Source organism: Microcaecilia unicolor, chromosome 2 (assembly GCF_901765095.1).
Source record: "Microcaecilia unicolor chromosome 2, aMicUni1.1, whole genome shotgun sequence".
NCBI classification, from domain to species: domain Eukaryota; kingdom Metazoa; phylum Chordata; class Amphibia; order Gymnophiona; family Siphonopidae; genus Microcaecilia; species Microcaecilia unicolor.
In genome coordinates this window covers 578,544,584-578,570,247 of record NC_044032.1, presented here as the reverse complement: position 1 = coordinate 578,570,247, position 25,664 = coordinate 578,544,584, and positions in this window count along the sequence as shown.

Here is a 25,664-nt window from a genome sequence, read left to right as displayed (position 1 = left end):
TGAGGTACTTTGTCAATGCCTTTTGAAAATCCAGGTACACAATCAGGCTTATTTTCAAAAGAGATCGCCGGCGATCTTTCAACACAAATCAGGAGATCGCTGGCGATCTCCTGAAACCGGCCAAATCGGAATAATCGAAAAACGATTTTGGCCGGCTTCAACTGCTTTCCGTCGCAGAGCTGGCAAAATTTCAAGGGGGCGTGTCAGTAGGGTAGTGAAGGCGGGATGGGGGCATGCTCATGAGATGGCCAGCTTTGCCCAATAATGGAAAAAGAAAAGCCAGGCTTGACGAGCATTTCACCGGCTTTACTTGGTCCTTTTTTTTTTCATGACAATCTTCAAAAAGGAGCCCCAGCTGACCAAATGACCACTGGAGGGAATCGGAGATGACCTCCCCTTACTCCCCCAGTGGTCACCAATCCCCTCCCACCCAAAAAAAAAATCAAAGTGCTCGTCAGGGACGTCCTAAATCAAAAGCATTTTTGCTCAGCTTTTTCAGTAGTACCAGTGGGATTTGAACTGGCCACTTGTGGATTACAAGACCGGTGCTTTAACCACTTGGCCACAGCTCCACTTACTTGAATGTCCTTCCCTTTTGATTATGCCCCTTCAGGTCTCTCTCAGCCAATCACAGCGCATTTAGCTGTCTGTGAATGGCTGAGAGAGACCCAGCTGTGATTGGTTGAGAGAGACCTGAAGGGGCATAATCAAAAGGGAGGGACATCCAAGTAAGTGGAGCTGTGGCCAAGTGGTTAGAGCACTGGTCTTGTAATCCAGAGGTGGCTGGTTCAAATCCTGCTGGCTGAAAAAGCCATCCCTGACGAGCACTTCAATTTTTTTCCACTTTTTTTTTTAAGCCGGCCATCTGTACTACTACTACTACTACTACAACTTAACACTTCTAAAGCACTACTAGGGTTACGCAGCGCTGTACAGTTTAACAAAGAAAGAAAGTCCCTGCTCATAGGAGCTTACAATCTAATGTTGAGATTTAGCTGGCCCCAACTGTATTATCGAAAGAAAAGATGGCTGGCCGGCCATGCTTTTTGATAATACGGTTGGCACCACCCCTTTGCGGAGCTGGCCCCGAAGATGGCCGGCGCCGTTCGATTATGCCTCTCAATATCAATCAGCTCACCTTTATCCACATGTTTGTTCACCCCTTCAAAGAAATGTAGTAGAATACCTATGGGATTTGTACGAATTTTGGTAGTTACTGGATTATGATGATGTTTGTGATAAACCTGTAACATTTTTGACAGTAGTTTTGAATTTCAAAGAGCCCTAACCATGTGCATGATTATATTACATAGGTAAACATTCCTGTTATCTGGGAATGTGCTAGCAAATATGTTGCTATGGTTTTTACAAACAAATGTTTTCCTGTCCTAGTCTTTGCAACTTAATTTTACATGCCGTTCATGTTAGGTTTTGCTTCTTTTTTTTTTGTTATTTCTAAAATGCAACAAACTGATCCTTTCCATCCTTCTTTAGATCAAGGTTGTTGCTGTCACATGTTTAAAGTACAGCAGCAAACTGGCAGGCACTTTAATATGTGCATGTACAGCTTAGTAGCCACTTCAAGTTTCCTTCTCAATGTATAGTAGGTCATGTCTGCTTTGACATTTTGTTTTTCATTTGTGAAGGTTTTAGCCTAGCGGTTAATGCAGCGGACTTTGGTCCTGGGGAACTGGGATCGATTCCTGCTGCAGCTCCTTGTGACAATGGGTAAAGTCACTTAACCCTCTGTCGTCCCAGATAAATCGCTTTGGATGTGGTTGCAATCTGACACATAAGAATATATTTGTGGAGTTATTAAACCAGTGTTCATGAGCATTGGAAATGACTGTAAATTTGAATATAGGATAGGCTATATTTGTATCCAGGGAAGAGCAGCCTCCTTTATGATTCATTTAACTGCTGAAGAGCATTATAATAAATAAACAAAGTAAATGTTTTAAAGATTATAGATAATAGTTTTTGCATGACATATAAATAGACAAATCTAAAGCAAAGCTTTTAAGATCATTATAGTCACTCTCTTCCCCCCCCCCCCCCCCAACTTCCTGTTCTAGAACAGACCCGACCTGTGAGCTTCTCCCAAAGCAGACACCTCCTGAAGAACTTCCACCTTGGGTAGACCCTCCCAAGAGTTACCCCTCCTGAGTAGATCCCCTCCCTTCAGGGGATCACTCTTGCCCCAAACCCATTAGATACCAAGGAACCATTAACATATGCCGAGGAGGGAGTCTGCTCAGGAGAGGAAAGCTTTTTTGTGGAGGGACAGTCTTCTGGAGGTGAAGTCATGCTTGGGTGGAGCTGCTGGGGAACACAGGAGTCTGCTAAGGCCCCTTTAAGGTACCTTCTTCCCAGAAGCATTGGACCATGGCTTTTGTGGCCTGATGCTTCTGGAATGGAAATTTTTTCCATGAATAACGTGGCTTGCCGTGTTATTCGAGTTATATAGTAATGAGCTGTTTTGCATGCAGTTGCATACTTTGGTTCTCATTACTATATATCCCATGGCACTTCATATTAATGTGCCTTATAGTAATATTACTCAATTTAGTGCTCTTTTACACACGTTAAGGGGAAGAATAATGCACCTTCAGTGGTGGCCCTACCATTAGGACAACTGAGGCAGGGGCCTCAGGCGGCACTCTTCTGAGACGGCAACCTCCCACCTGCCCTTCCTTCCCCAGTCCCCTTCTCCGTATTTATCCTTTATTTTCTTGTTTTTCAAGTGTGGCGGCGGCAGCGATTCCCATAGGCTGCCATGCCACCAATCTAGGCCCCTTCTCTTTTCTACGGCCTGCTTCTCTGATGTAACTTCTTGTTTCCTTGGAGGGAGGTCGCAGTAGAGAAGTTACCAGGACCAGTGGCAGGGTAGACTTTGGGAATCGCTGCCGCTGCCTTTTAAAAAACAAAATAAAAGGTAAATTCAGGGAAGGGGGTTGGGGTAGGAAGGGGGAGAGGTCAGACTGTGGCAGGGTGGCAGAGGGTGGTGGTGGAAGTGCTGGGTGGCAGCTCATGCTCACCTCAGGAGGCAGATTGTCTTGGGCTGCACCTGTGCACCTTAATAACCACACCCCTAAATGGCCTGTTCGGTGAAAAAAAAAGCCTGGTTCCAGTGCGTGAGGCAGAATCAGGGCTTGAGGTGGCTGCAGTGCCACGGTGCTGGAGGCATCCAGTAGCACGGAGCCACATGAATGCAAGAGCTCAAAAGGGTTGCAGATGTCAGAATCACAGTGGGCTTTCCTGAGCCGCATGGTTGCGGTGTAGGAAGTATCAGGCTTTGTTTGGGTGGAGGTGTAGCCTAGTGGTTAGTGCAGTAGACTTTGATCTTGGGAAACTGGGTTCAGTTCCCACTGCAGCTCTTTGTGACTCTGGGCAAGTCACTTAACCCTCCATTGCCCCAGGTACAAATAAATACCTCTGTATATATATATATATTTTTTGTTACATTTGTACCCCACGCTTTCCCACTCATGGCAGGCTCAATGTAGCTTACATGGGGCAATGGAGGGTTAAATGACTTGCCCAGAGTCACAAGGAGCTGCCTGTGCCTGAAGTGGGAAATGAACTCAGTTCCTCAGTTTCCCAGGACCAAAGTCCACCACCCTAACCACTTTGTATACTTTGTAAACTGCTTTGAATGTTGTTGCAAAAACCACAGATAGATGGTATATCAAGTCCTATTCCCTTCTCTTCCCCCTTTTTAATTGACGCCTTTTTTGGGCAAGTGCGGTTTCCCTCATGTGTGCTCAGGAAGGGAGTCAGCCCAATTCAAGGAGCTGGGCTGGGTCTGATGAGAGAGCACAGCTGCGGGGATGTTGGTGGATGCTGGGGAGAGCTCCGTAGAGCCTCCCTGATAGATTTTTTTTGTTGGGAACGATGCAGCTCGGGACATTCGGGCGTGCATGCACACGAAGAGCGGTGGGAGCACGAGCGCTGGTTGCAGATGCTGCAGCGTTGTGAGCAGAGCCGTGCAGCTAAAGGTGCTTGGGTGCAAGAGCAGAGGAGGGAAATGAATCAAGTTGGAGTGGAGGTAAATGGCCTCTACCTATGAAAATTATCTTGATGTTCAGGTGGGCTAATTTAGGGGATGTTCTGGTCAGGACAGAATAGAAGCAGAATTCAGCTCATGCTCCCAGGGAAATTCTAAACTGCCAAAGCAGACAGTTGGGAGGGAGCTGCTTGCCGAAGAGGATGTGGTGCTGTGTTGGTGAAGAAAGACTGGTTAAAATTGTAGTTATGAGTAAGAAAATGGCTGGAATGGCAATGTGTGTTGTGTGGACAGAGCCACCGCGATGTTAAATGGCTCAGAGTTGAGAGAGAGCTGTGTTAAAGTGAAGATGTGTGTGGGTGTATGTGAAAAGTAGAAACTGTTAATTTATGGAGTTAGGGTTTGATGACTTGAGGAGTTAAGGTTAACAAAGATTTTAATGTACATGTTTGCGAAGAAATAAGTGAGTGGAGGTTTGACTGTGAGAAACATTTGTGGTATGGAGTCAGTCTGAGTGGAAGTTGTAATGAGATAATGTTGTGGAGTTGGGAAGAGTAGGGACTCATGATTATTTATTTTGAAATGACAGCTAGTGTACACAAATAGTAAGTTGCCAAGGCAGGACACATTTAAGTTGGACACACACCAAGGAGACAGACTTCTTTATTAAGTTGCTAAAGAAAGAACAGTAGAGTGAAGAGATTGATGCCAACCAACGCAAGAGAGAGAAGGCTTCATGGTAACAGAACTTTGGATTAAAGCTAAATAATTTCTGCATTAAAGACTGGGACCTTAAAGATACGTAGAGAACTAAAGAAATAGAAAGAAGAGCTAAACTTACCTGCTTTCACGAAATAAGGTTAACTTAGAAATGTACTTATTTTAACTTCATCTTAGAAGTATAAAGAAAAGTTACTTATCTGTTTTTGTTCCAGAAAGATTGAAAATGCCTTTTGCGATGTTCATGAATGTTATGTTGTTGGCATCTAAGAGTACCATAAAAGGGAAAATGGGTATACAACTGTTAGTTTGCATAAATGTTTTTTTAATAAAATTTATTTTAATGTTAAATTCCATGGTTTTGCCTGGAGATTATTTTGAGGAAACACTATAGGCTCTGTTTACTAAGCCACGTTAGCATTTTTAATGCGTGTTAACTGTGTACGCACCTACAATATCCCTACACTAATTGTAGGTGAGTTAAAAACACTAACATACCTATAATTTGTGCGCACACTAACTGTGCGGTTACCTATAGGGATATTGTAGGCATGTACACAGTTAACGCGTTAAAAATGCTAACGTGGCTTAGTAAGCAGGGCCCTATGACCTATTTATATCATCCTTGCAATACCTAGCTCTGCCACCAGGGGGTTTATATTGCTATCAGATGGCAATGTAAAGCTTGGATTCTGACCTTACAAAACAATGCAGAAATGTGTATGATGGACATTAGTGTCAAGGTACCTGCAAAGGTTTCCTGTCTGCGAGGATGCATAATATGTTCTTCCATTTCTTAGTGCAAAATCAACCTTGCTAGTCCGTAGGCACTGATTTAATATTTCTATATCACGTCGAAAGAAAAATGCACAGGAGGAAGGTAACATAACAGGTCTCAGTGTGCTTATTCCATCCATGATAGTCTATAATTAAAAAACAAAAAGTTTAAAGCCCAATTACCTACTTAATTTATTGTGAGTGTGTGTGTGTCTATTTTATTTGCCACTGCTTTTGGACTGCCACGTCCAAAAAGTGCTTTTGCGGTTTACAAAAGGAGGTAAACACAATCGCTCATAAATACAATAAAAACCAAAAAACACAACATATTATTGTCACAATCTAATTAGACATATTTGTGGGTAACACCATAAGGAACTACCTAGTTGTAGGTGGCAAGAGTGCGTAAACGGCAGTATTTTAGTTATTACATATTTAAGTGGCCGCTTATATAACAGTAACTAGCAGAAAACTATGCACCATGATTTTCCGGCATGTGCTTTACTTTGCTGGTGGGTGGTCGGAGTATGAGCAGGGTGTGGACAGAGCATGTAAGTATGTATAAAATTATACAATACTATAATTTAGCCATGTTCTAGCTCAGACCTACTGTAGGTGTGGGCATTTATAACAGTTAAAGGACTGGTGTAAGTGCTAGTGCCTTAATATAAACATATTTTTGGCCACTTGGGCTATTTTATAAGGAAAAGTGCCTACATTTTTTTAATAGAATAGGTTAAAATAGATTCCATAACTAACACCTTTGATGGGCTCCCTGCTAGAGAAGTATGTTCATAAAATCTGTTCAAGTCTAATCCACATCTGTCCTTCAACAATATGACATCATGAGAGAGAAAATGATTGTCTGAAAAGAAAAACTTTCTACTTTTTCCTGAAATTTTAATAATTCATGTTCACATTGCAATTCATGTCATAACACATTCCATATGTGGTGCAATCACAAAATGCTTTCTCTAACATATTTAAATTTCAGTGATGGAACAACAAACAATTCCTCAGACTGAGATTTAGCTGATGCCCTGGGTACAAAATGGGTCAGTTGTGCCTGCAAATAATTTGGTCCCTGACCAACCACAACAGTAAGGTCAAAATTTAAAATTTAATATGAGACTCAACAGGATGCCAATGAAGTTCCTTCAGTAATGGAGATATGATAAAGTATCTTCAATCACCAACAATCAAATCTGTGGTATTTTGCACCATTTGTAATTTGTATGTAGCAGTTTTTGAATGCGCCCCCCACACCCCCCAGACCACATTACAGTAACTGAGGAGAAGAAGAGCCCATAGCTACTCTAGATTTACCAATTTTTGCAGTTATGTCAAATTATTTGTAAATAACAAAATGTTATAGGTTTTAAATTGCAACTCAAAATTTAGCCAAACATCTAAACCTTGGACTGGATATTTAAGAGGCTGGAGAAATCACCAAATTGAATAGCAAGTTCTATGTAAGATCCACCAGTACCTCCCACCTACAATAGCTCTGTTTCATTTGACATCTTTAGAATTGTCTACAGCTGGTAAAAGAAGCTGGATGCCATCCATAAATATAGAGATTCATTTACAAAGGCGCACTGAAAAAATGGCTTGTGGTAGTGTAGGCATTGGTTTTGGGTGCGTGTCGATCCATTTTTTAGCGCACCTGTAAAAAGGTCCTCTTTTTTGGCCGAAAGTGGGCGTGTGGCAAAATCAAAATTGCCGCACGTCCATTTTCAGTCTGAGAACTTACCGCCAGCCATTGACCTAGCGGTGAAGAATCTGGGTGGTAATGACCTATGTTCATCAAATGCCACTTGGCGTGCGTCCGTTACTTGCACCAGAAAATAAAAAATATTTTTCAGACCCGTGGAGTGGATGCACGCCAAAATTGAAATTACCGCAAGGGCCATGTGGTAACCGGGCGGTAACTCCAATTTGGCATGCATAGGCACCTACGCGGCTTAGTAAAAGGGCCCCATAGAACCTTAAACCTGCCATATTATCCCAAACCACCTGTTGAGAATTCCCTCGTAAGGAAATAGAGGGAAAACTACTGCAAAATTGGGCCTAGGATCCCTAGAATCTGAAGTGTCCAGCAACAAAACATGATCTTTACAGTGCTGAATAGTGAAGAAATATCTAAAAATATATTTGTTTATTGAATTTGATATTATTGAAAAATATCCATCATATCAGTTTACAATAAAATCATAATAGAATTAAATCATAATAGAATTAAAATGGAACGAGAACTCCAATAAAATAATAGGAAAGAACATAAAGAGCATAAAGAAATATCAATACTGTTTCATATCCCTGGTTGAATTATCGACAAAGATCACTTGGAAGTTAAACCAAAAGATTTCTATTCCTTGGTACATCTGGAAATCAGCTTGGAGCAGATTCAAAATGGATTTATTAGAACGACATCTAATTAATCAGGTACAGCCTTCTAAAATTTCCCAAGAAAGGCTAAATTAGAGAGGTCTATAAGTCTAGGCTAAACCAGGATAAAAGGAGATCTTTTTATGAACAGGCCTAATCACTGTTGTCTATAACCCCCAAGGAAATATCTGTCTTGTCTTCAACGTCAGTGAGCCCTTAGGTCCCGCAAGGCCCAAAAGACCTCAGAGGACAGGCGTGCAACCCCAATCTTCACCCACGGCGACCGCCGTTCACCAGAGGTTGAGCCCCCAGCTGCAGGCGGTCAGCAGGACTGCTGGAACCGCGGGGTAGACAGCTGACCTGGCTAGAGTCGGGAGTAGCGGGCAAGCAGTAAACCGCCGTCGGGCGCAGGACAGCTCTCTAGGCAGGTGGCTAGCAATCTGTGGTCAAGTAACCCAGTCTCTGGATAAGCGGCTAGCAATCCGTGGTCAAGAATCACACAGTCTCTGGATAAGCGGCTAGCAATCTGTGGTCAAGTATAGCACAGTCTCTGGATAAGCGGCTAGCACTCTGTGGTCAAGTATAACACAGTCTCTGGACAGCGGCTAGCAATCCGTGGTCAAGAATAAACACAGTCTCTGGATCATAGACGGTTCAAGCAGTCTCTGGGCAGGTCCAAGAAGATGCAACACGGAACCGCTGCGCAGGCTTCGGGAACAGAACCTGAAGCAAGGATGTCAGCTAGGTTCTGTGTTTAAATATCGCGCCACCCCGCCCTCGGGGAAGAAACCTACCAATCCGGCCCTGGGAGTCGGTAGAGCCCCTTGGATTGGCTCTGCCCGATCTCCAGGCGGAGTCATCGCCCTGGTCCTCCAATCCGGTGCTAGGTAGGCGGAGCTCCAGAGCCCCCCGGCTCTGGAGCGAAGAAGACGTCGGCTCTTGCGTACCAGCGCCGCCATCTTGGGCGGCGCGAACCTCGTCCCAACCTCCTTCCCCCAAGAGGCCGGCATTCGCCGTCGCCGGCTGCCGGTCCCGGCCTGACCCGCCAGTCCCGCGGCAGCGCCGGCCCCTACGCGGGACCCCCCCTGGCCGTCTTCTCGTGCCACGGAGGCCGCTGGCTCCCGCTCCCCGCAGCGGGAGAGCAGGTAGGGGCGTGGAACGCGACAATATCTCTTTTTTTAAGAGAAACATTAACTATTGCACACAATTTTTCTATTAACCATTCATACCCTAAGGCCATAAACATTTGTAGATAAAGATGGAGCTCACAGGTGGTAATCCTAATTCTTTGCAAAAGATCATCAGAAGATCATCAGAAGCAAAGGCTCAAACTGTCCCCCATGGTCTAGTTGTTGAAGTACCAATAGTTGAATCATTTCTCTTCGAAGGATTTAAACTGAACAACAGTTACATTATCGTTAATCAACTCATTCTGTGTCCCATGAGTATACTTAGATCACTAATCTGTACTATATTCAGTCTGTACTTCCAAACCCCATACAACTATTAACCCCTGACTCATTTAAAATGTCCCTAGATTTATCATATTTTCAGAGCCAAAATAAGAGGTTTACCATACATGTGAATATTAAGTAGTTATTTCTATAACAAATTGCAATTCTAGAAAAAATTTAAGAAATTTGTTGTGAAGTATTGATTTAGAGCAAGGATGAGCAAGGTCTTTTGGCCAAATGGCCCAAAACAGGATCTATCTGCCCACCTTATTCTAGCTATTATGCTGCTGTTCGAGAGAGTACAACACTTTCACCATGAGCATCTTTAGAACTCAGGTTGTCTGTGCTGATCTTATGTATCATTAAATCAGCCCAACCTTCCACAGAGTTAGGGCATTCTTGCAGTGCCCCCATTGTATGGTGGGAGGAATATTGTACTGACAAGAATGGACTCACATACAGTGGGGGTTTTTTACCCCTGATTTTAGGAAGTGGCTCATGGTATTTTTGCCATCAAAATATCCATTGTTTTGAGACTGTATGCAAAGGGACTTGTTATGTTATCCGTCTTGATCGCCTTTAAAAGTATCAATTGCACAGGATTGTGCAAAATTGTACTCCTGTGTATGAATGTAGAAATTGCAGTTAGATCCCTTCTCCAGGAACCCTGACCCTTCCACCTGCAGGACACAGCTAATTCTTATCTGAGATACAGTATGTAAAGTAATATGTAAACTGCTTTGTTTGTATCTTAGAAGGGCACTATATCAAATACATTAAAGTATCATAATCCAGAAAGTCAACATGGAAAGCAGGGCGATCTGGAAGTGTGAAACAATAAAATAGACTACTGTTGAAAATGATGGAAGATACCACTAAAGAGCCTGGGAAAACACATTTGGTAGTTTGTTTTGCATAACTAGCACATTACTGAAAGGGATGAGAATGCCAGGAAACAGGAACACAAGTTTAAAACATTATAATGTTTAAATGATTTAAATATTTTATTGAACGGGAACTCTTGCCTAATGTGTGCCCTTTGAAATAACAATAACTTTATAGATGTGAGGAATCTCTCTTTAATAGCCAACATACATATATTTATGGGGCAAGTTGTTATATATTTTACAATTGTGTTACCAGCTTCTTAACACAAGTGTTCTGCTTTTAGAGGAGATGTTATTAATGTGGGCTGCCATTAAGACTTTTACTGTTAACCCCAGTTATTAGGAACGTGGAGGGACATTTAGAAAAAAAGGCTTGCTCTTAACATCCATGTGAGGGAGTGAGTGGTATAGCAGTAGGTGCCCCTAGGACCACTCCCTTACAAAAGGTGCAGGTTAGCCACCTTATAGCAGGTGGCACTGAGAGAATGCAGTTTAGTCTGCCTGAAAGCAGGTCCTGAGTCAAGAGGGTATGGCTCAGAGGGAAGGAAGCTTAAATGCTCTGAGAGAGTGTAGAAGCAGTGAGGCCCCAAGGGAAGAGGTCTCAGGAGGAGCCCTGAGCAAGGATCCTCCCAAGGAGTTCTGGCTTGGCTTCAGTACCACGGAAGAGGCGTGGCCCTAGCTCAGACCCTTGCATTCCTGAGTGAAAAGAAGTCTTAAGTCTATGCCTCCAGGGATTCTGGGGTTATATGATCACCAGTGAGGTAACTGAAGGCTACCAAGGTAGGCTAATTATCCCTTGGCTTTTGGAACTGTGGTTAGGATAAAGGAAGTTATTGCATGTTGAGTGTAACCAAGCCAGTGTCAGGCTACTGGAATTGGGACTATGCTGGAGAGACTCTGTTGGAAGTACCAATCCTGTGAGAAAACAGTGCTGATTTATTCTTCTTGTATGTACATAAAATTATTTTGACTTTTTACCTGCAACCTGCCACATTTGTGTGAGGTCTCGCAGCCAGTCACAAACCACACTATCACAGTCCAACCCCCCCCCCCCCCCAAAAAAAAAAAAAAACATCCCACATCCTTAAACTGAAAAAAGTCTATATTTCCTGTTCAATTATGGCTGTGAGATGGACATTTTTGCACTGAAAACTTCCAAAATGAATAGCCATTTTCCAAAGTAAAACATTCAACTTTTGAACGAGAGAAAAACAGGGACATCATTTTCAAAAATATGGCCACACAGATATCCCTGCCAGAACAGAAGAGTAGTATAGTGCGGTCCTGGAGGCACCCCAGACAGTCAGTTTTCAGGATATCTAGAATGAATATTCATGAGAGAGATTTGCATGCAGTGGAGGCAGTGCATGCAGATCTCTCTCATGAATATTCATTGTGAATATCCCAAAAACCTGACTGGCTATGGTGCTGTAGGACCAGGTTTGGGAGCCACTCGTCTAGTGGTTAGTGCAGTGTACTATAAACCAAAGGACACAGGTTCAAACCCCACTATAACTTTTTTTTTTTTTCAGTAAATGTGATCCCTCCAGGACCTAAAATAAACCTACTGTACCTGAATTTACACCAGTTCAATAACCTTCAGGCTTGCACGTGCCTTATATATTTAGGTACAGTAAGTATTTTTCTGTGTCTGGAAGGTTCAAAATTATTAGGAAAGGAGTTGAAGTGAGTCTTGACCCTAGGTTCCTTGAACCTGGGCCCCTTGACCACTAGGCTGCTATTCTGACATTCTTAGTGCTTTGCTCAGAATTGCTATAATACCTCCAGCTGACATTGAGCCTGGCTTTTCTTTCCAGTTTCTTTTTCAGGGGAGAGGGAGGGGGACAACAAACACTGAAGGATTTAAAGAGGGTGATCATCTGCTCAATTAGAACAACTTTTTGTAACTTGGATATAAACAAAACAGGTGTAGATAAAAATGCCCTTCCTTTTAGACATGGATGTTTCTTCCCATTTGAAAATCCCTGGTGGATGCCCTACTTTGAGCTCTCCCTGGTCATGCCCACACAACACACTCCTTTGCTATTTGAACGAACTGCTGTTGAAATGTCCAAATTCTGACTTTCCAAAATCAGGATTTGGAAGTTTTTAGCAGATGGACATTTTTTTTAGACATTTTAAGACATCCATCTGCTTTGAAAATGAGCACCTAGGTCTCATTGTATAAAATGGGGGTCTGTTCTAAAACAGCACGCGATAGCAATAAAAATAACACATCTTATTACCTTTAATTTTTCTTTTATTTTGCATCATTCAATGGATTTACTACCCTTGGTTTCCCCCCCCCCCCCTTTTTTTTTGCGGACTATGATTAAGGTTTTATTTTGCTGAGATTTGAGATTGTATTTTCCTTTTGAAAAGCTGAATTTGTTGTTAAAATGCATTTTGTCTTGTATATTTGAAATGCAAATAAATAAAAAAATAACAAATCTTCAGTAGCCCACGTTGATACCCCCCCCCCCCTTAATCTCAAATATCCTTCATTAGGGTAAAATTCAAAAATTACTTCCATTGTTGTGTAATGAAGTTCAAGATTTCAACAATTTTGCTTTAATGGTGGCAGAAGTCAAAATAAAGATGAATGCAGTACAATCTTATACAAAAGTGTAACAATTTGGAATGTGTTGTGCTGTAGGTTTTTCACAAATTATTAAACATCTGTATTGCATTTTGTAATATATAGTTAAAGGGTAAACCTGGGATTAGAGTTAAAACCATTGTTGCTTAGATGATATTTGCATTGTGTGAAATAGAAAATAGAAGACCTTCTGTAGGACTGTATGTTCTTTGTCTGTTTTTGAATATTCAGTCCAGTGGTGCTAAAAATTGCACCAAGATCCTTTCATCTATTGGGCAGAAGACCAAGAGTAATGGGAGAGGCATTTTGACATTTCTTTAACTTCTTTTCCATACTGTGTAGATTCTTTAAAATCACTGGATATTTTTCTTGTTTTGGACTTTTTATTTGAAAGTGGAGGAGTAGCCTAATGATTAATGTTGTAGCCTCAGAACCAAGGAAAGTGGGTTTGATTTCCTCTGCAGCTCTTTGTGACTCTAGGAAAGTCACTTAACCCTCCATTGCCCCCAGGAGGGTTAAGTACCTCTATGTAATCTGTAAACTGCTTTGATTGATAACCACAGAAAGGCAGTATATCAAATCCCATCCCACTAAGATTCTTTAGAATGAATTTTGGATTCAAGTGAGGATTTCAACTAACGAGTCAACTGAAGATTCTGAATAAAAGGACTTTCGAGCACAATAAGGATCTGTTCTCATCTTTGTCTCACTGCAGATCTATAGAGCCTCTATTGTTTGACTGCTTTCTTGTACTGCTGCCATTAATGCATGGCCATTTTTTAATATTACTGCCAGAGCACTTACCAACACCTATTTGTAGGCAGTAAGGGTTTCTACATTACCTGTATGCTAACTAGTATGCTTGCGGTAGTGTAGATGTGCTAACTGGGTAGCGCAGGAATGCCCACTCTCTGCCTCTCACATGCCCCCCCCCCAAAAAAAAAAACAAAAAATTAATGCATAATTACTAAGGAATTCACTGCCCTTGATATGTGGACCTGATTCATCTCCTCATGGGTCCCCCATTTCCTTTACCAAGAGGAGCAGGTTTTTTTCCCAAGTTTCAGTTCTCATGGAGGATCCAAATCCCGTCTAGCTTATGGTCTGATCCTTAAAAAGCAGTGCCTGAGAAGGGAGAGGGTCTTCCCCCTCCTCCCTGTTATTGCCATTCTGTTGAAAACATGGATGCATCCCATATTTCTGGCCTATGGCAGAGTCTGGAGGGTGTTTGAAGCCTGGTACTTTGGCCATGGTGTCCCCCCACCCCAAAGGGCAGGCATTCCAGCCATGTAATCTTTTTTTTTTATTTTTTAGAGAGAGGTACAGATCAGGGGCTGGCACTTAATGCTTTCAAAGTAGAAGTAGCAGAGCTAGCTTGCTTCAGAGGCAAGGTTGGTGGATCCTCAATTACAGCCCAACCAGACATGCTATGTTTCTTGCAAGTAATTAAGTTGAATCAACCCTCACTTCAAGTGGTATTAACCCCGCCCCCCAATGGAATCTCATTTTGTTGTTTGGCAGCCCTTGCTGAGCCTCTATGTGAGCTCCTTCCTCTAGAATTTAGTTTCTTCTTTTCATTTGAGCCAGGCAGTTCTCCTGCCTCCTTTGTGGAATTCATCTCAGACACTCCATAAGCTGGACACCTGCAGAACACTTCTCCTCTACTTGAACGTTACTAAAGTTTTTCAGTTGTCAGATCAATTTTTTGTCCTGTTTTACAGTCCTCGCAAAAGGCATTCTGTGACAGTCTTTCATTTTGTGTTAGATTAAGATGGCTATTAAGTAGCCTACATTTGTAGAGAGAGGCAGTTTCCTAGATCCATGGGGCTCATTCCAGCAGAACATAGGCGGTTTTGCTTTGTTTGTGTGGCATTAGCATACTTGAAGGTTCTTGGTGGCATCATCAGAATCTTTAGGTTCTGTGCCTCTGTCTTCTGGTAGGGGGACATGACCATAGGTCTGGACTGGTCTGACAGGATTCGAGGAAAGAAAATTAGCAAGCCAGCACAGATTTTTCTTTAATGTGCATTAAAACTTTTTAATGTACACTAATCAATTTAGCACACATTAAATTGATTTAGCATGTATTACATTTTTAAGGCACACTGATGAACCAAATGTGCACTCACAAATGGAGATCTCTAATTGCACACAGATTTGAGAGAGATTTATCCTCCCATTTTATTTTTCCAATTATATCTCATTCTCCTTTGACCCTCTCCTGCCCTCTTCTTTCTCTTCCTTTCAAATTAGAAGGTTTAATATTAACTTTGAAAAGAGTCATCTGGTAGTAATCAAAGTGTCAGGATGGATGAGCACATTATGGAAGGAATAAATCATATCATAGCTAACTTTGTGGCAGTGGTGCAGTCAGGCGTGCATAGTTTATCCCTGAATAGTCTTTTTTTTTTTTTTCCAGTTGTAAGGTAAAACTAGTATTCTGTCCAGAAGCTGTCTAGATAATCTGCAGTGGGGTTTTCTGACTGAGAGGCACAGAACTAAATACCAAAGAAAGCTAACTTAAAAAACTAAAAGTAAGCTGTTGTTGGAGGTGCATTGTCCATTATTAAGTTTCATCTGTCCGTCATAAGCACAGGAATGACTATGGTGAAACTGTGATACTTATGAGTTAAAATTATTTTAATATATATTTATTGCATTTGGCAAGATGATCTAGGTATTAAGAAGAAAAAGACTAAAAAAAAAAAAAAAGCAGTGCATTAAGCAGTTAACATGGGAATTAGAATTCACTGTTAGCACAGACCTAGTGGTAATGGTGGCATGGCAGTTGTACAGCATGAGCTAATTCCCACATTACGTTTAATGTGGAATGGAGCAGGAAATGGTTGGGCCTACAGTTTAGAGGCAATATGTAGTAACTTAGTGTGTGTTAACTGTTGATGGTGCAGATAAAACAGAGATGTTAGTACCATCTCTGTACATAGCATTAAGTGCATCTACATTATCTGTAATGCTGGTAATGATCAATAAATGTGTTTTCTGAGTTAACTGTGTAGGAAGTTACTGGGCATACCCTCAAAAGTCCATGTGAAGGCTTTGCAATTACTGCACATTAATTATAGTCATTAATGTGCAGTAACTGCAAAATTTTAATGCATCTTAATAAAAAGGGGCAAATATATTTTAAGTGCTGCAAGAACATTAAAGCTGCTGCCAGAGAGATTGATTTGCAAGCCAGCACTGTGGTCTTTAACAATCACAACATTGCTGTATCACTTGATCCTTTTTCTGAAGGAAAACTGCCAAGATCACAGTGCTACCACCTGTTATTATCTTGGAATCAATACATCTATTGTAAAATACTATTCTTCCCAGCAGTGAGTGGGCATGAAGATGGATAATAGGCAACTGCATTATTTTCTCTGCTATTAAAAGGTATGCCTGGTAATCTAGTGAATATATCACATTAGTTAACATAAATTTTGTGATTTGAAAATCTTGTAATTATTATGGCTTATTAATCATTACTATATAAACTGTATATCACAATATAAGCTGTATATCTTGTGCCCAAGATGCAGAAATAGGATGCTTCTTTGTATATAATCTTTTTCATCTTATTCATGGAGTGGAACAGAAGCAAGGAGCTAGTCTAACAATATATGGTAAAGTGAAATTCACTGCACCAGCCTTAAAAATAAGATCTTGACAATGTAATTGTGCCTGTAAATGTATTTTTCAATTATAGCTTTGCTATATTTTATAATTTATATTTATTTATAATATATATATATGTCTTTCAGGGAATCTTATTACCCTGGGCAAACTTGATTGTATTCTATCAAATACATGAATAAATATTGGAATATTTAATTTGGCTAATGGTGTGATTTAAAAGAACCACACAAACATTTTTTTCTATAATTAACTGGAAGTTAAAATGAACAAAGTCATTGATATTTCCATTTTGATTTAAATTTCTTGGGAGATATTAAAGTTGATAGATTTTTAAATGATCTCCTATTTAACTACTCATACCATTGTGAATCTAACTTGGTTGAAATACTGCAGTTCTGACCCTCATCAGAATCCCATGCAGGTATTACACTGATATATGTAATGCATGAATAACTCAACAGGAGTCTCAGAGAAGATGATTTTTAAAGATGTGGCACGGCCATAGTATAGACTGCACACATTTAATTGCAAATTGTAAATATATAGAAGTAAAAGATGGTAGGACAAAAGAAATGAAAAGAAACCTAGGCTTCAACTTAACAGAAAACAAAGAGAAAGATGAGTTAAATAACCCGAGAATCTCATTAAAACTGCTGCTGTAAAGCATCTTTTTACAAATATAGAGAATTTAGAATTAATAGGGACAAAGTTTGTCCCTGCCCCATCCCTGCGGGCCCTGTCCCCATCCCTACGCTATCCCTGCTGGCTCTGTCCCTGTTCATGCCATAGGCTCTATCCTCATCTGAATAAGCCTTGAACACTTATGATTTCATATTTTATTATAAACTAGTAAAAAAGGCCCGTTTCTGACACAAATGAAACGGGCGCTAGCAAGGTTTTCCTCGGAGTGTGTATGTTTGGGAGAGTGTATGTGAGAGTGACTGTTTGAGAGTCAGAGTGAAAGTGTGAGTGTGTGAGAGAGAGAGTGAGTCTCTCCCTGAGCCCTGCCCTCCCAATCCATGGCCATCCATGTTTCTCTGTCACCTGCCCCCTCCATTCATCCCTATCCTGCATTTCCCCTCTCTGCCTGAGGCCTGCCCTGCAATCCATATCCATCCATGCCCATCTGTCCCCTCCATTCATCCCTATCCAGCAATTCCCCTCTCCCTGAGTCCTGCCCTTCCAATCCATGCCCATCCATGCTCCTCTGTCACCTGGCCCCTCCATTCATCACTATCCAGCAATTGCCCTCTCTCCCTTAGGCCTGCCCTGCAATCCATATCCATCCATGCCCATCTGTCCCCTCTATTCATCCCTATCCAGCAATTTCCCTCTCTCCCTGAGTCCTGCCCTCCCAATCCATGCCCATCCATGCTCCTCTGTCCCCTGCCCCCTCCATTCATCCATTTCCAGCAATTCCCCTCTCTCCATGGGCACTGCCCCCTCCATTCATCCCTATCCAGCATTTCCCCTCTCTGCCTGAGGCCTGCCCTGCAATCCATATCCATCCATGCCCATCTGTCCCCTCCATTCATCCCTATCCAGCAAGTCCCCTCTCCCTGAGTCCTGCCCTTCCAATCCATGCCCATCCATGCTCCTCTGTCCCTTGCCCCCTCCATTCATCCCTATCCAGCAATTTCCCTCTCTCCCTGAGTCCTGCCCTCCCAATCCATGCCCATCCATGCTCCTCTGTCCCTTGCCCCCTCCATTCATCCCTTTTCAGCAATTTCCCTCTTTCCCTGAGCCCTGCCCTCCCAATCCATGCTCCTCTGTCCCCTGCTGCCTCCATTCATCCTTTTCCAGCAAGTCCCCTCTCTCCCTTCCATGGCCCCCCCTCGCATCCATGCTCCTCTCTCTCCCATGTCCCAGCCTGGCCCGCCCTCTTCTCCCCCCCCCCCCCTTCGCATCCATGCATCCCTTTTTTGTTTTTTTATTCTTTTTAACTTTACCTCCGTGGCGTTTCCGGCAGCGAAGCGTCAGGGAAGGAGGCGGCGCTCCCGATGTCTAGCTTTCCCTTCGCTGTGTTCCGCCTTTTTTTGAAGGCGGAACACAGCGAAGGGAAGGCTAGACGTCGGGAGCGCCGCCTCCTTCCCTGACGCTTCGCTTCCGGATTTGTTTGTTTAGACGCGAGGGCGGGGCAGAGACGGCTGGGTGGCTTCACACCACGAACGCCACGAACCCTACAGCCAGGGACTCAGGGAGTGACGTCAGATGGCTTCAGAACGTTGTCCTCATTAGAACGTTCACGGTGCGTTTTATTATATTAGATTTGGTTTCCTTGTCATCAAGCAGATGCAGCCATTACAGATGAGTTGTGTCCATCAACCAGCAGAGGGAGATAGAGAGCACACTTTTTTCAGTGCCTCATACCAGCTTGCTCCACTGCCTCTCTTCAGTATTCTCTATCTCCCCTAGCAGAATGGCTGCAGCTTCTTCGAGCTCCATCTAAAATCTGCCTGGAGGTTGCTCCTGTGCTTTTGCCAGTTGTTAGCAGGGGTGTTGGAGGCTATAGCAGCTTCACTTTAAAGCACATAGGTTCGCCCTTTCCCTGCCTTACCCATACCTCCGTGGATGTGGACACATTGCTTAGCTTTCCCTGGCCTTCCCCACCAACAGTGGATGCAGGCACAAAGGTTTGCCCTTTCCCTGCCTTTTCCACTCACCTGAGCCTCTGGAGTTCTATTTACCTCTGCTTTCCTCACAGCGTTAAAAAAAAAAAAAAAAAAGTCGCGTCGTGCTTTGGCGCTTGGACGCTGGAACAGAGGTTTTTCCTTGCCTTTTTCTGTGGGACCGGAGCTGTGATACTCGGTCCAGTGAGGTAAGAGTGTTTTCTGACTTCTCCGGGGTGGGCCCGCAATCGGGGTGATTTTGGCGCAAACCGCCATTTGAATTTTAATGCCATTTTTGGCGATGGCTGCGGAGACAGTAAAGCGCTGTTCCAAGTGTGGCAAGCGCAGATCAGCAGCGGGGCTCTGTAAATCGTGCTGTACAGACGTTAGAGCCGGCCCGAGCATGGCGAGCGACGATTCTTCGTGCTCTGAGCTGGCAGCGGGCGCCATTTTGAATTTACCACATGGCACGACCTCCGCTGAGACGGAGAGTCCTGAGCCCGGGGGGAGGCCTCGGAGTGAGGCTGATATGGGAGCTACTAGCCCCGGCAGAGATCCGGGTGCCCAGGGTGAGTTTTTCTCCCCTGATTTTGTCTTATTAATGCATAAAGCATACATGCTTAAAAGAGCTCTCCCACACAGCCCGGCACGGGCCTCTTCTAATGTCCCCCCGGTGGATTCTAGCCTGGGTATGCCCTCTGAGGCGTTATTCCCTGATAATTGGCAGAATATGAAGCGCAGAAGGGCTCATTCCTCTTCAGAGAGTGCTGCACCACCTCCTCCCCCCCCCCATGGTTGGGCTGCGAGGATTCGTAGGACTCTGGCAGGCCTTCATGGTCTGAGAAGCCAGAGTCTGGTGCAGAAGTGACTCAGGATCTGGACGATCCCTCCGCGGTGAGGATTTTCCACCGTGATGAGCTGCCAGCGCTTATTTCTGATGCCCTGCGGGCTCTCTCTATTGAGGACCCTGCCAGTAGCACAGCCTCCTCTGTGAATCCTTGGATGGCTAGTACCAAAAAGCCTGCTTGAGCCTTTCCTTTGCATGACTCCATCCAAGAGCTTATTTCGGCTCAATGGGCTGACCCCGAGGGACCTTTGAAAGTTTCCAGGGCTATGGGGCAATTATACCCTCTGAGTGAGGAGCATATGGCTCGCTTTGCTATGCCTAAAGTGGATGCCCTAGTCACAGCTATGACGAAGAGAACTACCCTCCTGTTGAAGGAGGTGTTGCCCTGAAGGATATTCAAGACCGTAGACTGGAATCAGCACTTAAACCGTCATTTGAAATTTGCCTGTCTCACTATTCGGGCATCTGCATGCAGTTGTTATGCTGCTAGAGCCTGCCTGGCTTGGTTGCAACAGGCAGTGGAACAGCCGGTGATGGAGCGGAACCCTTTTCAGATGTGGCTCCGCGGATGGAGTCGGCCTTGTCCTTTCTTGCTGATGCCCTTTATGATATTGTCATAGCTTCGGCTAAACACATGGTAGTAGCAGTGGCGGCTCGCCATCTTCTTTGGCTACGGCATTGGGCGGCGGACATGGCCTCTAAGCAAAGGTTGGTGAAGTTGCCCTTTCAAGGCCTTCTCCTGTTTGGTGAGGAGTTGGAGAAAAGAGGCTAAACCCCAGCGCTTGCCCGAAGATAGGCCTCGGCCTTCCTCTAAGGGTGCGGCGGTCCCACTCCTCTTACAGACCTCGCTTCCGTGAAGCTCGAAGGTACCGCCTGGGGCGTTCTGCTGGGTTCACTTCTCGTGCCCATTTTTCAGCAGAGGAACTCCTTTCGCTCGGACAAACGTTCCACAGCCACTGGCTCAAGGCCTGGAGTTCAGGGGCGACCCTCTCAATGATGGTGCGCCGGCCCTCTCCTCGAGTCCTGTCATCGGAGGACGTCTTTCCCTCTTCGCCGAGGAGTGGGTCAACATTTCCTCAGATCAGGGTCTTGGACGTGATCAGAGACGGTTACAGAATAGAATTTGACGCCCCTGTAGGAGACGTGTTTGTGGAGTCCCGATGCGGTTCTGCCGCCAAACGGGCGGCGGTAGAGGAGACTTTACAAGGTCTGATTCAGATAGGGGTCGTGTCCCCAGTACCTCCCGCCGAACACGGCTGTGGCCGCTACTCCATCTACTACTACTACTACTACTATTTAGCATTTCTATAGCGCTACAAGGCATACGCAGCGCTGCACAAACATAGAAGAAAGACAGTCCCTGCTCAAAGAGCTTACAATCTAATAGACAAAAAATAAATAAAGTAAGCAAATCAATTAATGTGAACGGGAAGGAAGAGAGGAGGGTAGGTGGAGGCGAGTGGTTACAAGTGGTTACGAGTCAAAAGCAATGTTAAAGAGGTGGGCTTTCAGTCTAGATTTAAAGGTGGCCAAGGATGGGGCAAGACGTAGGGGCTCTACTTTGTGGTGCCGCGAAAAGGAGGGTCTTTTTGCCCTATTCTGGACTTAAAAGAATTAAACAAGTCCCTGAGAGTGCGGCATTTTCACATGGAAACCCTGCGCTCCGTCATTGCGGCGGTACAGCCAGGAGAGTTTCTCACGTCTCTGGACCTGAAAGAAGCTTACTTGCACATTCCAATTTGGCCCCCGTACCAGAAGTTTCTGAGGTTTGCGGTGATGGGAAAGCATTTCCAGTTCCGGGCCTTGCCTTTTGGCCTCGTCACAGCTCCCCGCACCTTTTTGAAGGTTATGGTGGTAGTAGCTGCCTTTCTAAGGCGAGAGGGTATTCGGGTTCACCCGTACCTGGACGACTGGCTCATTCGAGCAAACTCTGCTGCAGAGTGTCAGCATGTAACAGCCAGAGTGGTCTCAGTACTTCAATCTCAGGGCTGGGTCGTCAATTTGGCCAAAAGTCACCTGACCCCCTCGCAGTCTCTAGAATATTTGGGGGCCAGGTTCGACACAGCCTCGGGGTATGTGTACCTACCGGAGCAAAGGCGGTGCAAGCTTCAGAATCAGGTCCGTCTGCTCCTGAGGATGCCCCGCCCGCAAGCTTGGGACATTGTCCAGCTGCTTGGATCAATGACGGCCACCATGGAACTGGTGCCCTGGGCGAGAGTGCACCTGAGACCTCTACAGTATGCTCTACTCCAAAGATGGTCTCCAGTATCTCAGGATTACGGAATGCAGACTCTCTTGGCTCCCTGCAGCCCGACTCAGCACGGAGTGGCGGCTCTCAGACAGTATGCTGCGGTGAGGAATGCCGCTGGCGCTCCCCGATTGGTGCCTAGTGGTGACAGATGCCAGTCTGAAAGGCTGGGGCGCACATTGCAAGGGGAAGCATGCCCAGGGTCTATGGACACCCGAGGAGTCGGAGTGGTCCATCAACCGCCTAGAGTTGAAAGCGGTGTTTCAGGTGCTTCTGGCCTTTCAAGTGACCCTGGAAGGATTGGCTGTCAGAGTGATGTCGGACAACACGACAGCAGTGGCCTACATAAATCGACAAGGCGGCACTCAGTGCAGAGCTCTAGCCGCGCAGGCCGAACAAATTTGCCACTGGGCCGAGCTGCATCTACAGTTTCTGTCAGCGTTTCACCTAAACCAACCTATTTTCTTGCCCTCTTTTGTTGAGGAGGAGTTTCCAGAATCTTTTGGGCAATTGTCCCTGTTGGACGTGCGCAGGACTCTGCTGCAGTATCTGCGAGTTACTAACTCTTTCAGGACCTCTGATCATCTGTTGTTTTGCTATCAGGTCCTCGCAGAGGGTCTCCAGCGTCTAAAGCCACTATTGCCCACTGGCTTAAAGAATCTATCTTTTCAGCTTATTTGCTTGCCGGCCGGCCTCCGCCTGATGCCTTTAAGGCGCATTCCACTAGAGGAATTTCCTCTTCTTGGGATGAAACTGGAGCACTCTCTCTTCAAGAGATTTGTAGTGCAGCAACATGGGCTTCTAAGCTCTCTTTTGCCCGACATTACAGGCTGGATGTGGCTGCCAGGAGGGACGCACATTTTGGAGCGCAAGTGCTGGCGTGTAGTGTGGCTTATTCCCACCCTATCTAGGGATTGCGTTGATACATCCCATCTGTAATGGCTGCATCTGCTTGATGACAAGGAAGGGAAAATTAGGTTCTTACCGTGATAATTTTCTTTCCTTTAGTCATAGCAGATGCAGCCATGATCCCTCCCTGTCTGATGCTATCTGCTGTAAATCTATTTCAGGTTCTGTTCGTGTTTCCTGGAGATTCCATGTCCTTGGGAGAAAGTCGGAAAACAGTCTTCAGGATTTTTGTTCAATTAAAGGAGGATGACTTAATTCCCTCCAGTTTCATGTTTTGGAGGATGAGTTTATTCCCTCCGGGAGGATGAGTTTATTCCCTCCAGTTATGTCTCAGTGGAGGATGAGTTTATGCCCTCCGGGAGGATGTTTCATTCCCTCCATTCTGATGTAATGCCCTTTGTTGTAGGGCCATCGTTCGCTGTGAGGAAAGCTTATGTTATCCCATTGCGGTTTGCCATACTGCTTTGGAAGCTTCAAATACTGAAGAGAGGCAGTGGAGCAAGCTGGTATGACGCACTGAAAAAGTGTGCTCTCTATCTCCCTCTGCTGGTTGATGGACACAACCCATCTGTAATGGCTGCATCTGCTATGACTAAGGAAAGAAAATTATCACGGGTAAGAACCTAATTTTCCCATATAAAAAATAAAAATGTGCAAATGTCAGGAAAAACTGCATGGAAAGGTATGAATGGCCAGCTAGGTAACATAATATGGTGTTGTGGTAGGTAGAGCTGGGGCACAATGTGGGCGCAAAAAGTCATGTTGGACAGAGAAAGTGGAGGAGAGCATTGATTAAGAGGCTGCATCTTGTAATTGGAACTCTAGGAATGCAGAGTTCTGATGCTGTGTATGTGATGAGCACAGGAGTGAGTGACAGTTCTAAAGTTTAGTTAGAAGAGTAGACTTGTGTCTTTATTAAGTTTAATGGTAAAGAATAAGGACAGTATATGTGTGGAGAAGCTGATTTTGAAAAGAGTAAATATCTCTTTTAAAAGAGCTGTTTCAGTGACAAAGTTTATTTGGACTCCACTGCTTTAAAGCTGTCAAATTTGCATTGAACTGTGGCAATGCATTTGCCTTAGTTGTAAAAGGTGAATGAATGAGAAACAGTGTGGTTTGTGCCTGCTTTAACACATGGGAAGCTGTGATTTAGGATGGTGTGCTGGTTTGAGATAAATCTGAATTCAGTGTCCTGTGCTCCTCCTTAGTTTAGGGAAACAGTTCTAGTATAGAAGCTCATGTTATAGTAGGGAGCCTTGATTATTATTTACTAGTAAAAAAGCCCCATTTCTAATGCAAATGAAACGGGGGCTAGCAATGTTTTCTTCTGTGTGCATGTGGGAGTGTGTGTGTCCCTGCCCTCTGGCCTCTCTCCCCTCCCCCCTCTGAGTCCTTCACTGTTACAGAGCCAGCGATTTGATTTCGTGCTCTGCTGTTTTCCTTCACTGACTGTGTTACAGAGAGGGCGGGGCAGACACTCATAGGGAAACCCGGATATCTCGCCCCCTTCACACTTCCGGCTGGAGGCTTCATAGAACGTTGGTGTTGCCTTTTATATAGAGAGATTTTGATATCCAGAGAGCCTGACTAAGTTTCTGAAGCTTGGAATACTCAGCGTTTGCAGTTTAAGTAATCAGTAGGAAGTTAGGGTTTTCCTCACTTTTTATTTTGTAAAGACAGATAATAGGTGGACCAGGACCAGAACGTGCTACAGAAACATTGCCTAGGCATCACTACAGTGAATCAAGCCTCACCAACAAGAAAGACAAAAGCCTGGGATCTAAGCAAGGTTAACAGCTAAGTGTGTTCAGTGCTATCACAAACATCACTTGGAAAACAAACACCTAGAAGGGACTTTGATAGTGGTGAAGGGAATATTTATCTGAGTGCATGTGAAAGTGAAGAGCTTAATATTAAACTTCTTTGTTGAGTATCTGTAACTTATAAACAAACACTTTGGGATAAAACTGAAGTTTAGAAAAGCCAGTTTTTAAGTACAAAAGTTAGTGAAATAGAATAATCTGATGGTTTCTCTAAGTTGAAAAATTCTTCTGGTAAAAAAAGTTGTCCAGATTTGAGTATCTAATGTGTCCCTAGTTATTTGTGGAAAAAAAAGGACAAATGTTGTTGTTAAACAATTGCTTTGACATAAGTAGCACTTTGTCTTATGTCATGTAATTTAAACATCTAGTGCATTTTCATAAGACCTGTTTTTAATTTTTTTTAACTACTAGTAATTGACATTTTAAAATAATATTTATTACCATCTATTTTAACATCTAAAATTTATGTGCAATAGTAAACATCACAACAATAATTCAAAACTTTGTGTCTGTCAGTGGCGTTCCTAGGGGGGCTGACACCCGGGGCGGATCGCCGATGCGCCCCGCCCCCGGGTGCAGCGCCCCCCCCCCCGGAACAGCGAGACGCCCCCCCTCCGGTGAAAGAACCCCCGATCCCCCGGCGAAAGAACCCCTGGGTGCACGCCACTGGGGGGGGGGGGGTGCCGCGCACCTGCCGGCTCCTTCGTTTTCATGCTCCCTTTGCCCCGGAACAGGAAGTAACCTGTTTCCGGGCAAAG